Here is a 12,497-nt window from a genome sequence, read left to right on the forward strand (position 1 = left end):
GGAGATTACATTTAAAACAAAAGGAAATAGAAGAGGAAAGGAGAGTAATAGAAAGGAAAGATGCAAACTGATAGCCGTGCAAAAAGAGTAAAGAGTATTCCAGGTTTATAATTTATATAAAAAACAGCTACCAGCCACATGTATGGTTTAAAAAGTTTTATTCTCTTCAGACCATGACCGGTTTCGGATTTTTCTTTACAAATCCATCTTCAGATGGCAGATTACAAGCATTCTTGGTTGGACCTAGCTTTGTTTGTGTTATTCGTTTGCTGCTCTAGGAAAATGGCTTTGGTTCAAATGGCTCTGAGCACTATGGGACTTAACATCTATGGTCATCAGTCCCCTAGAACTTAGAACTCCTTAAACCTAACTAACCTAAGGACATCACACAACACCCAGCCATCACGAGGCAGAGAAAACCCCTGACCCCGCCGGGAATCGAACCCGGGAACCCGAGCGTGGGAAGCGAGAACGCTACCGCACGACCACGAGCTGCGGGCGCTCTAGGAAAGAAAAGAACTATTTTTGTTGTCATATCGGTAATGGTATTACTACGAAAGATTTACTTCTTTTACAAAATCTAATTGCTCATGAGATGGTTTTTATAAACATTAGTAAACTTGCAGGATTAGTGTACTTACGATCTGGGTAGTTCTGTCTGACGAAATATTCGTGCGTTTATGTTTTCGATCGCCAGCTTAATACACTTTTCAATATGCTCTATGTAAGTGCTATTCCAGTCAATGGACGTCACTTTAAACCTCATCTTCTTAATTACACACGCAGCACACACGAATAACGTTTAAAAAACGTGGCCCAGCTTCACATTACAAACGAAAACAATATTTGCAAAGAGTTTACAGTCATAACGATGTTAACTTACAGATGCTGTATAGTCGACTTTCGACAAAATAGCGAAAGAGTATTCCATCCCGTAACTGAGTCGGCGTAAGTTGATCCCTTTCATTGCAGTAGTGGGTTGGACTCGGCACACTTGCGGTCCTACTTCAACCAAAGAAGCAACGCAACTTCGCAAACGTCTCTATGGCAACGTCTCAGTGTCGTCACAACTCTGTAGGCGGCTACTGTTTCCGCCTACAGCCGTTAGCGCTTAGCTGTTTTAATTTAATGTCATGTGACTAGGGCCTCCCGTCGGGCAGGCCGTTCGCCGGGTGCAAGTCTTTCGATTTGACGCCACTTCGGCGATGGGGATGAAATGATGATCATTAGGACAACACAACACCCAGTCCCTGAGCGGAGAAAATCTCCGACCCAGCCGGGAATCGAGCCCGGACCCATAGGATTGACGTTCTGTCGCGCTGACCGCTCAGCTACCGGGGGCGGACGCTTAGCTGTTGGAAGCTGGCAACTGCGTTGTGAGCTGTCAGGAAACTTCCGCTGTCTCGGCTATAGAAATTAGTTTACATAAGACCACCACGTTCCCGTTCGTCAGCAGGACATTGTAGGATGCGAGGAGACCAACTAAATTACCGATATTGTATACTGACACAGAATTATGGAAGAATTCACATGTGCGCAGAAGACAAGAACGATTCGAAATACTTGGAAGAAGAGACAGCATTGGTCGTATACTTTTGTTTATTATCGCAAAATCGATTTTCGGTCACTTAGTGACCATCTTCAGTGCTGTAATATGTCACTTAAATTAGTAATCACTGGTGACAATAAGCTTACGGCGGAGTCTATGTGATCGCCGTAAGCTTATTGACACCAGTGCTTACTAATTTAAGTTATATATTACAGCACTGAAGATGGTCACTAAGTGGCCGAAAATCGATTTTGCGATAATAAACAAAAATATACGACCAATGCTGTCTCTTCTTCCAAGTATACCCATTATCTGGTCGTAGTGCACAGGACACTATGGAGTCGCCAATCAAACGATTCGAAATGCTGCCTTACAGAAAGTTGTTTTAAGTTGGATTACTGTTAATGAAGCAATGAGGAGGCTATTTGCATGAATAGATAAGCAGTAAGTATTGGACAAAGCATCCCTGTAAGTCGGTTTAAATTAGATTAGCGACTGCCAAACCGTCGGTCGCGATTAACTCATAGCACTTGGGGACATTTTCTCCTGAGCTCAGACCGCCGTCACGACAACTGTTCTTTTTCTTCCGTGCAACTGCCTCTCTCAGTCAAGAATACTGCAATATCAGCTTCATATTTTACTATATTCGCACGTCACGTTTTTCGTGTGTATATCAGACATTAGTTAGCGTGAAACTTCCTGGCAGATTAAAACTCTGTGCCTGACCGAGTCTCGAACTCGGGACCTTTGCGAAAGGCAAAGGTCCCGATTTAGAGTCTCGGTCCGGCACACAGTTTTAATCTGCCAGGAAGTTTCATATCAGCGCACACTCCGCTGCAGAGTGAAAATTTCATTCTTTTTTGGTTTACGTGGATGGCTTGATTTACGCATTGATGCTAGGCTGGGTTTGATCTAATGATGATGTGTTCATGCAAAAATCTAAAAACGTGTCACTTTCATCCATTAATGGGAAACAGATTACTTCTTTACGGAAGTAACGAACAAAAGCCTTTGTCTACTGCGCTATGCATGTTCACCGGTTGGAAAGAAATGGGAACGTCTAATGTCACCTCAAAACTGTTCACTCAGGGATTGAAAAAGATTTACCACTGGATTCTGCTGTAAGGATAGAAAAATAATGGCAGCTGAAACACAAAATTAATGCCTAACAAACAACTTTTTTTAAAACCATTAGGCAACAATAAAGCAGCAACTGATTCATCATTACGAATTTCAAAAACTATTAGCCAGAATAACAAACCCTTCCAAGAATATGAAATAATCAGAACCGTAATTTTACTAGTTTCACCTTCATTGTTTGACAGTTTAAAAAATAAAACAGAGATAATAAGTGCTATTATTTGTATACATAATAATGTTAATTCGGTAATGAGGATGCCTGATTTTATAACTTCTGACGTCATTAACAACTTAAAACAGACTTTTGAGAGCTGCAGCTATTTGTCTCTACAGCTTGGCCAATAGACTGACACAGATGATACAACTCAGTCCGTTTTTACAAGAACGGCTTTTGATAATTTCGAAATAAGAGCTGGTAAGGATTGTATCACCAACTGGACGCACTACAAGACAGGACATATTTTTAGCAGTTAGGGATGTATCAGCTCCGAAAATATTCCTGAAAAGAAGCTGGTGGAGCTAGAAACTGATGGCATTTCTGGTAAGATAGACGGACAGAAGAGATTTATAGCCTAGTGTTCTAAAGAAAACAGCTTTCCGAAATTTCTGTCTTACCACTGTGTGGTATACAAGCAATCACTGCATGAAAAGTTTTTATGTATGAGCAACGTAATTAGAACAGTCATAAAAGTAGTGAACAAAGTCAGAGCACATGTGATTCACAAACGCTTATTCAGACCACTCACTGACGGACTAGACTGCCAGTATTACATTTAGAATATTTCTAAAGCGTTTTAGTTGTTGGACAGTTTATCAAATTGTCTGTTTATATCATGGAGCATTTTGGTATCTGTTCTTACATATTATAACCCTCTTCAAATGTCGGCGATCTCTGTTAGTCAACAGAAGAGGTCGGCCAGTACGCTTTTGTGCTGTACGTGTCCCTTCACATTTCCACTTCACTATTGCAGTGGGAACAGTGGACCTCGGGATGTTTATGAGTGTGGAAATCTCGCGTACAGACGTATGGCCCAAGGGACACCCAGTCACCTGACCACGTTCGAAGTCGTGAGTTCCGCAGAGCAGCACACTCTGCTCTCTCACGTTGTCTAATGACTACTCAGGACGCTGATATGGATTACCTGGTAGTAGGTGGCAGATACAAAAACCATTCGCTGTCTGCCTTACACTTCTATTCCTGTCCTTACGTTTACAGGTTCCTTCCCACGAAATTCATTACGTTGAATCTCAACTTTCATCTACTGCTGCAACGTATTTAGGTGAAAGAACAATATTAGAGGAAGCGAAGCAAAATTTACTACGCAAATTTAGATAAAGTAACATTATCGACGTTCATTAAAGTGTTCGACGTTCTTCGTACTATCAGCGAGGTAAAACAATGGAAAACGAAATCGAATCTATTCATAATGACGAGAAAACTACGCTACAACTTTGACAAACCGACATGTGTATCCAATGACTTGCAGTGTGAGACAATTCTTCAGACCCGTTTCCAACCATTCACGAACAGTTTAAGCGGCAGTTTATACTCGGGAAAAAAGGAACATTATCTACACAGACAAAAATTTATGTTAATTACTCCACAAATAAAACAGTGAAATACCTATACCCTCCGAAAAGTGAAGTGGTTTAACGTGAACCTTTTTAGAAATACTAGGACCCCAGTATCGGTCGGAAGCTCAGGGCGTTGTGACGAAGGAGCAGCAGGAGGAATGACAACTTCTTTAACAACTCAGTGTCAGCTGACCATGATGATAGCACTTTGCGAATGCTTCAAGGCGGACAAAGGTCTATGGAAGAACCTCAAGGAAAGGAAATCCTTTGAAGGAAACTTGTTTCCTAAGTGCTGGAAGGGATCCACTGTAAGTGAGCAAACCTTTATCAGAAACCAAACATATCCCCCAGGAGTACTGTGTGGGAAGGACTACCAGTCCATCTACAAAAACACTCACCCTTCAAATACAAGAAATACTCAAAAGTTGAGGGAACACCCAGTATAATATCCAATGAAAAGAAAGAAAAAGTAAAATAAAATTGACTATGGACTATCTTAACGTGGTTAGTTTGAATGTGAATAAAAAACTGGAAGTAGCAAAACTGCTTGGAGAAAGAAGATAAACATAACTGTAGTGACAGAAAATAAGGAGAGGTCCAAATATGTTGGAAATTAACCTAGGTTCTTCCGAGTGGTTAACCAAACGTCAAGACCAGCAAAAGGGACTGCATTTTATGTCGTCAAGAAATAGGAACTGTGGGTTACAGAACATAAACATACATTAAAAAACCAATTACAATTTAAACCTATGCGAGTATAACTGGTACCTACGTTCCTGACGAAGAAACAGTCATATTTTATGACATCATCATCATCATCATCATCATCATTTAAGACTGATTATGCCTTTCAGCGTTCAGTCTGGAGCATAGCCCCCCTTATACAGTTCCTCCATGATCCCCTATTCAGTGCTAACATTGGTGCCTCTTCTGATGTTAAACCTATTACTTCAAAATCATTCTTAACCGAATCCAGGTATCTTCTCCTCGGTCTGCCCCGACTCCTCCTACCCTCTACTGCTGAATCCATGAGTCTCTTGGGTAGCCTTGCTTCTCCCATGCGTGTAACATGACCCCACCATCTAAGCCTGTTCGCTCTGACTGCTACATCTATAGAGTTCATTTCAAGTTTTTCTTTGATTTCCTCATTGTGAACACCCTCCTGCCATTGTTCCCATCTACTAGTACCTGCAGTCATCTTAGCTACTTTCATATCCGTAACCTCAACCTTGTTGATAAGGTAACCTGTATCCACCCAGCATTCGCTCCCATACAACAAAGTTGTTCGAAAGATTGAACGGTGCACAGATAGCTTAGTCTTGGTACTGACTTCCTTCTTGCAGAAGACAGTAGATCGTAGCTGAGCGCTCACTGCATTAGCTTTGCTACACCTCGCTTCCAGTTCTTTCACTATGTTGCCATCCTGTGAGAATATGCATCCTAAGTACTTGAAACCGTCCACCTGTTCTAACTTTGTTCCTCCTATTTGGCACTCAATCAGTTTATATTTCTTTCCCACTGACATTACTTTCGTTTTGGAGATGCTAATCTTCATACCATAGTCCTTACATTTCTGACCTAGCTCTGAAATATTACTTTGCAAACTTTCAATCGAATCTGCCATCACAACTAAGTCATCCGCATATGCAAGACTGCTTATTTTGTGTTCACATATCTTAATCTCACCCAGCCAGTCTATTGTTTTCAACATATGATCCATAAATAATATGAACAACAGTGGAGACAGGTTGCAGCCTTGTCTTACCCCTGAAACTACTCTGAACCATGAACTCAATTTACCGTCAACTCTAACTGCTGCCTGACTATCCATGTAAAGACCTTTAATTGCTTGCAAAAGTTTGCCTCCTATTCCAAAATCTTGTAGAACAGACAATAACTTCCTCCTAGGAACCCGGTCATATGCCTTTTCTAGATCTATAAAGCATAGATACAATTCCCTGTTCCACTCATAACACTTCTCCATTATTTGCCGTAAGCTAAAGATCTGGTCCTGACAACCTCTAAGAGGCCTAAACCCACACTGATTTTCATCCAATTGGTCCTCAACTAATAGTCGCACTTTCCTTTCAACAATACCTGAGAAGATATTACCCACAACGCTGATTAAAGAGATACCTCTGTAGTTGTTACAATCTTTTCTGTTTCCATGTTTAAAGATTGGTGTGATTACTGCTTTTGTCCAGTCTGATGGAACCTGTCCCGACTCCCAGGCCATTTCAATTATCCTGTGTAGCCATTTAAGACCTGACATTCCACTGTATTTGATGAGTTCCGACTTAATTTCATCCACCCCAGCCGCTTTATTGCACTGCAATCTATTGACCATTTTTTCCACTTCCTCAAATGTGATCATATTTCCATCATCATTCCTATCCCATTCTACCTCGAAATCTGAAATATTACTGATCGCATTTTCACCTACATTGAGCAACTCATCAAAGTATTCCCTCCATCTGCCCAAGGCATCCACAGGATTCACCAGCAGTTTTCCTGACCTGTCCAAAATACTTGTCATTTCCTTCTTAACTCCCTTTCAAAGACTGCTAATTACACTCCAGAATGGTCTTCCAGCAGCTTGACCCATAGTCTCCAACCTGTTTCCAAAGTCTTCCCACGATTTCTTCTTGGATGCTGCAATTATTTGTTTGGCTTTGTTTCTTTCTTCAACATAACTTTCTCTGTCTACCTGGGTTCTGGTATGTAGCCATTTTTGATACGCCTTCTTTTTCCTTTTACAGGCCGTCTTGACTGTGTCATTCCACCAAGCTGTTTGCCTCATCCTACTTTTACACACTACGGTTCCAAGACATTCTTTAGCCACTTCTAGTACTGTGTCCCTGTACCTTGTCCATTCCTTTTCCAATGACTGTAATTGACTACATTCAACCAACTGGTACCTTTCTGAGATCGCTGTTATGTACTTGTGCCTGATTTCCTTAACCTGAAGTTTCTCCACTCTTATCCTCCTACATATGGACCTGACCTCCTGCACTTTCGGCCTCACAATCCCAATTTCACTGCATATTAAATAATGATCAGTGTCATCAAAGAATTCCCTGAATACACGTGTGTCCCTCACAGCCTTCCTGAATTCCTGATCTGTTATTATATAGTCAATGACAGATCTGGTTCCCCTGTCTTCCCAAGTATACCGGTGAATGTTCTTATGTTTAATAAAGGAGTTTGTGATTACTAAGCCCACACTGGCACAGAAATCCAAGAGTTGTTTCCCATTCCTGTTGGCCTCCATATCCTCTCCAAATTTACCCATAACCTTTTCATACCGTTCTGTTCGATTTCCAATCCTGGCGTTAAAATCACCCATGAGCAGAACACTGTCCTTGTCCTTTACTCTAACAACTACATCACTGAGTGCCTCATAAAAACTATCCATCTTATCTTGATGTGTCCCTTCACAATGCGAATATACTGACACAATCCTAATTTTCTTGCTAGACACTGTCAAATCTATCCACATCAGTCGTTCGTTTACATACCTTATTGCAACTACGTTGGGTTCCATTTCTTTCCTGATGTAAAGCCCTACCCCCATTGTGCTATTCCTGCTTTGACTCCTGACAGGTAGACCTTGTATTCTCCCACTACCTCTTCTTTCTCACCCCTTACCCGAACGTCACTAATAGCTAAAACGTCCAGCCCCATCTTACTTGCAGCCTCTGCCAACTCTACCTTCTTCCCAGACTAGCCCCCATTGATATTAATAGCTCCCCATCTCATTACCATTTGTTTGCCAAGTCGTATCTTAGGAGTCCCTGGTTTGTCAGTTAGAGGTGGGACTCCGTCACCTCCAAAGGTCCGAGGCATTTTGCTCTGATTGTTCCCAGCATCATATTTAAAGTACCAGGGAAGCAGGTTGCTAGCCTTACTTGCACCGAGTCCCATTGGGTTTTACCCCTAACGGCTGAGGGACTAACCGGTGGATTTGGTAGTCTTTGCCGTATGAGCACAAAGGTGACCACGACTCAGAATATGTCCGAGATGCCCAGCCTTATTCCAAAGTAACTGGTATCCCGACTGTCGGGACCACTTACTTGGCCACTCATACGTTGCCCGTGGTTCATGAACTTGGACATGACTACAGGAGCCCACACCATGAACCATTTTATGACAGACTCAAATATTTTGGATGAGAATAATAACAATTATAAGGTGATACCTACAGTGGAAATGACTGCAAGAGTGGCAAGTTTGGGAATAGTTTAGGTGATTGCACCTCATGGAGAGCATGTAATAAGAAAAGTTAAGGAAATTAGATGTAATCCAAGCAATGTTCAGAAACATTTTAAGAATAGAGGTATTAAGTAGTCCGCTTGCGGCAGGAGAGAATACAGATAAATGAATATGTAATGAAAAAAATGAAAATCTTTGGATACGCAACAGATACAACAGTTAAAGGAGAATACGAAGAATGATACTTGATTTAGGAGACACCCTAATCAGTATTTTAGCAGGAAAGATAAAAATGACTGAATTTCACAAAACAGTTACAAGGTCTTTAATCGCACCTTCTCCAAGATCCAAGTACGCGATATCTTTCCAGAATTTGCGTAAGTATTAAGAGAGGAGAAACAAACAGAACTTTTTACTTAAGGTACAAGCGGAATACTAGAAAGACAAGTAATTGCAACTGAAGAACAGAGACAGGAGACGGTAACGGCTCAGAGTGCAGTCAGCAGTGAAAATGCATTGAGACAAGAGAAAGATGAAATGCATACTGCGGAAATCAAATTACAGTATGGGGGAATTCAAAATCACACGAAAAGAAACAAAATCCAGGGTAAGAAAAGAGCACGAAGATTAATGTGGGCGATTATTAGGACATGCAGGTCACAGCTTAGTATATGGTAAGCGAATATAGATGTATAAAGTATTGGAAACTCTGAAAATGAAAACTATTCTATGTCCTCAGTCAATAAATAGAACTTTAAATTATGCTTTGTTGAAAAAGGAATCACACTTGAAAAGGAAGATCCTTCTCAATTTGACAACTTTACATTACAATAACTACCAGAAGAACTAGAATGATCGTAAACCATCTCGTATAAACCGTTATATTTTACCTAACGTCACATTAGAAAGTGTCCTGAAATGAACTGAGTACTTAAGGCTGGTAGTAGAGAAGGTGAGTGGTCGATTTCACTTTATTGGCCGAATTCTGGGAAAACGTGGTTAATTTCCAGGTGAGACCGCGTGTAGAATACTCGTATCACCCATTCTTGAGTACTACTCGAGTGTACGGGATCCCTACTGGATCGGGTGAAAGGAAGACATCGACACAATTCAGAGGCGTGTTGCTAGATTTGTTACCCGTAGGTTCGTTGAACAAACGGACATCACGGGATGCTCTGAGAATTAAAATTTCAATCAGTGAATGCAAGGAGACATTCCTTCCCGAAATTATTTTTAGAAAGTTTAGAGAACTCTCATCTGGAACATACTGTAGAACGAACCTAATGCCAAAAAGTACATATCACGTAAGACAAAATAAGAGAAATCAGGGCTCGTACGGAGCCATATAGACAGACGTTTTCACCTCCCTCCATTTGCAAATGGAACAGGACAGAGGACGGCTGACAGTAGGACAGGTTACTCTCCAGCATGGTCCGTACGGTATCTCGAGATGTAATGGAAGTTTTAACACGAACGAGGATATCAGAGTCCCTTAATATGATCTATAAGATCTATGACGAAATGACAGTCTGTATACATGCAAATGAACGATTAAGAGCATAACTTGTACAAATAGGGAAGTCGGACGAGGGTGTGGCTGTTTACTAATATATTTAAAACATTGATATCGAAGGTTTATGTAGACCTTTCAAAATGGAAAATTATTTTAAGTTCAGTGCTTTACGTATGTGGTAGTACATTACACAGGATATAGAAGATAAAGAACAGGGCGAAATTTTTATTTTAAGCAATGTAGCAGCAGTATATGGTTACAAAATTTCTTATCGAGGAAACGAAGATAATGTCATTTCATGGAAAGAGCGCGTTGACAACAAAGGTAGTAACGGGAGATGAATTTACAAAACAAATAAAACATGTAATTTTATATTTCAGTTGAGAATTAAATAGACCTAGGTGATAAATTGAACAAACCTGAATGTACTTGAGAATGTATCAAAAACAAGTCGAGTAGGACAAATGTATGTAAGTTTTCAACACAGTTGCAGTCCCGTTTGTTGTATACGGAAGCGAATAAATCTAGTTGGCTGGAATAAAATTATTAAATGTCCCTCAGAAACAGAGATAAACAACAGTGGAAGACAGAAACTGGAAGTGGAATTACTTTTGGCTAAAATAAAAACAAATAACAGACGGTCGTATAAAGAAAAGCACAGAACGCGTAGACACAGATTACCATCTGCAGCCATGAGCTATGTCCCAAACGGTAAAAAGGGTTTTACGAAAACTGAGAAAGAGATGTTCAGCGCAAGATTCTTTCTCCTAACCTGCTTCTTGAATGGAAAATGAAGGAGAAGATAATGATGAAGAAAGGAGAAGGAGGAAAGGAGGAGGCGATTGTTAGGAGTGTCTACCTTAGTTATGACCAAACTGCAAGAAGAATAAAGTAATGTTGGGTCATTATTAACACTTGTGGGGCATCATTAGTTAACCTCTCCTACACGTAAGAGGCAGATTCATTCTCCACTGCCCATTAGTGGAGCCTTGCTCTCTCCCAACTATGCGTTTTCGTGAACTTCGCTGTCCATCTGTGTTTGGTTTCCCGCCCTTGTGGTTTTTCTTCCTTCTGCATGTGGCAGCAGTGATGTGTATCGATATTTGCGCCGTGTAACATCTTTGGTTTGGTGCATATAGTTTCCGGCAAGGGACTCTGGAGTTAGTTGCGGACAAGGCAAGTTATCTCCGCGCTGTGCTGTCGGTTGGGGCCGCTGGCAGCCCCTGCGCAGTGTTGGAGCGTGTGTGGAGCTCTCCGATCGCTACGAGCTTCGTGGTTCGCAGACCCAGGACGTCCAAGTTGAGTAATGGTTTCAACTACCCAAGCCACGTAAATTCATGTTGCGGTGGTTCACTTCGGTGGTTTGCTGTTGAGGAGGTTTGCCGGTGAGCAACACCGAATGGTTCTACTGCTGAGATTTAGCCGCCTTGCGGTGCAGTTAAGTATTTTGGCCGACTACGATTTGAGTGCACCAGTGGAATTTTCTGTCTTGTGGTTGTTAGTGTTCTGGTTACCTGCCCTGGGCACTGATGTAAATTCAGACAGTGTTCTTTTGGGTGAAGTTAACTGTTACCGTGTTTCAAATTCAAGTGCACCAGCGGAATTTTCTGCCTAGTGGCCGTTAGAGTTCCGGTTACCTGCCCTGGCCACTAACGTAATTTCTGGCAGCGTCCTTTCCTTACCAGTTGTCGCTGTCCAACATGTTGTGTAATTATCACGTTTGTGACATTGCCGGTTTGAGTTATCGTGTACTGATTGATGGAAAGCAAGTCGTTGTGTCGGTCGGTCCGTGGTTGTTCCCTGGTTGGATTCCGACGGATCAAATATAGTTGGGCTCAGCACCTGTCTCCCACCTGTCTCACCTAAGTGAACGAGGGCAGACTGACCTCCTTGGAGGCCTTCTGAGTGCCACCGGTATTTAATTATCCATTGTCAGTTATTTTAATTTTAGGCTTATGGTTATTTGTTTGGTTTTCTTAAAATTTTGCAAAATTAATTTCAAATTTATATTTCAAGATTAAACACTGCGGCCTTCTGCCTTTAAAGATTATGGTAATATATTTTAAAATTTTGAAGTTTAAATGTGGCCCTCAGCCATTGGTTTGCGCCTTGCATATATTGCTTTTAATTGGATTTTTATCTTGTTGATTTTTAAGATTTCTTGTTGTTAAACATGCTGGCCTTCTGCCTTTAAATACATATTCTGAAGTTTTGAAATTTAATTGTGGCCCTCAGGCATTTGTGTTGCACCTTGCATATGTTGCTTTTTGGGTTTTAAATTATTTTATTGCTATCTTAACTCAATTTTTTATTTTTTAAGATTTTTTGTTGGCATTCTGCCTTTAATGGTCTATGGTGATAAATTCCAAAATTGTGGAATTTAATTGTGGCCCTCAGCCATTTGTATTGCATTTGGCGTATGTCGTTTTTTGAATAATTTTATTGCTATCTTAATTGGATTTTTATCTTGTTGAGATTTCTTGTTGGAGGCCATCAGCCGTGAAAGAG

Source organism: Schistocerca americana, chromosome 4 (assembly GCF_021461395.2).
Source record: "Schistocerca americana isolate TAMUIC-IGC-003095 chromosome 4, iqSchAmer2.1, whole genome shotgun sequence".
NCBI classification, from domain to species: Eukaryota; Metazoa; Arthropoda; class Insecta; order Orthoptera; family Acrididae; genus Schistocerca; species Schistocerca americana.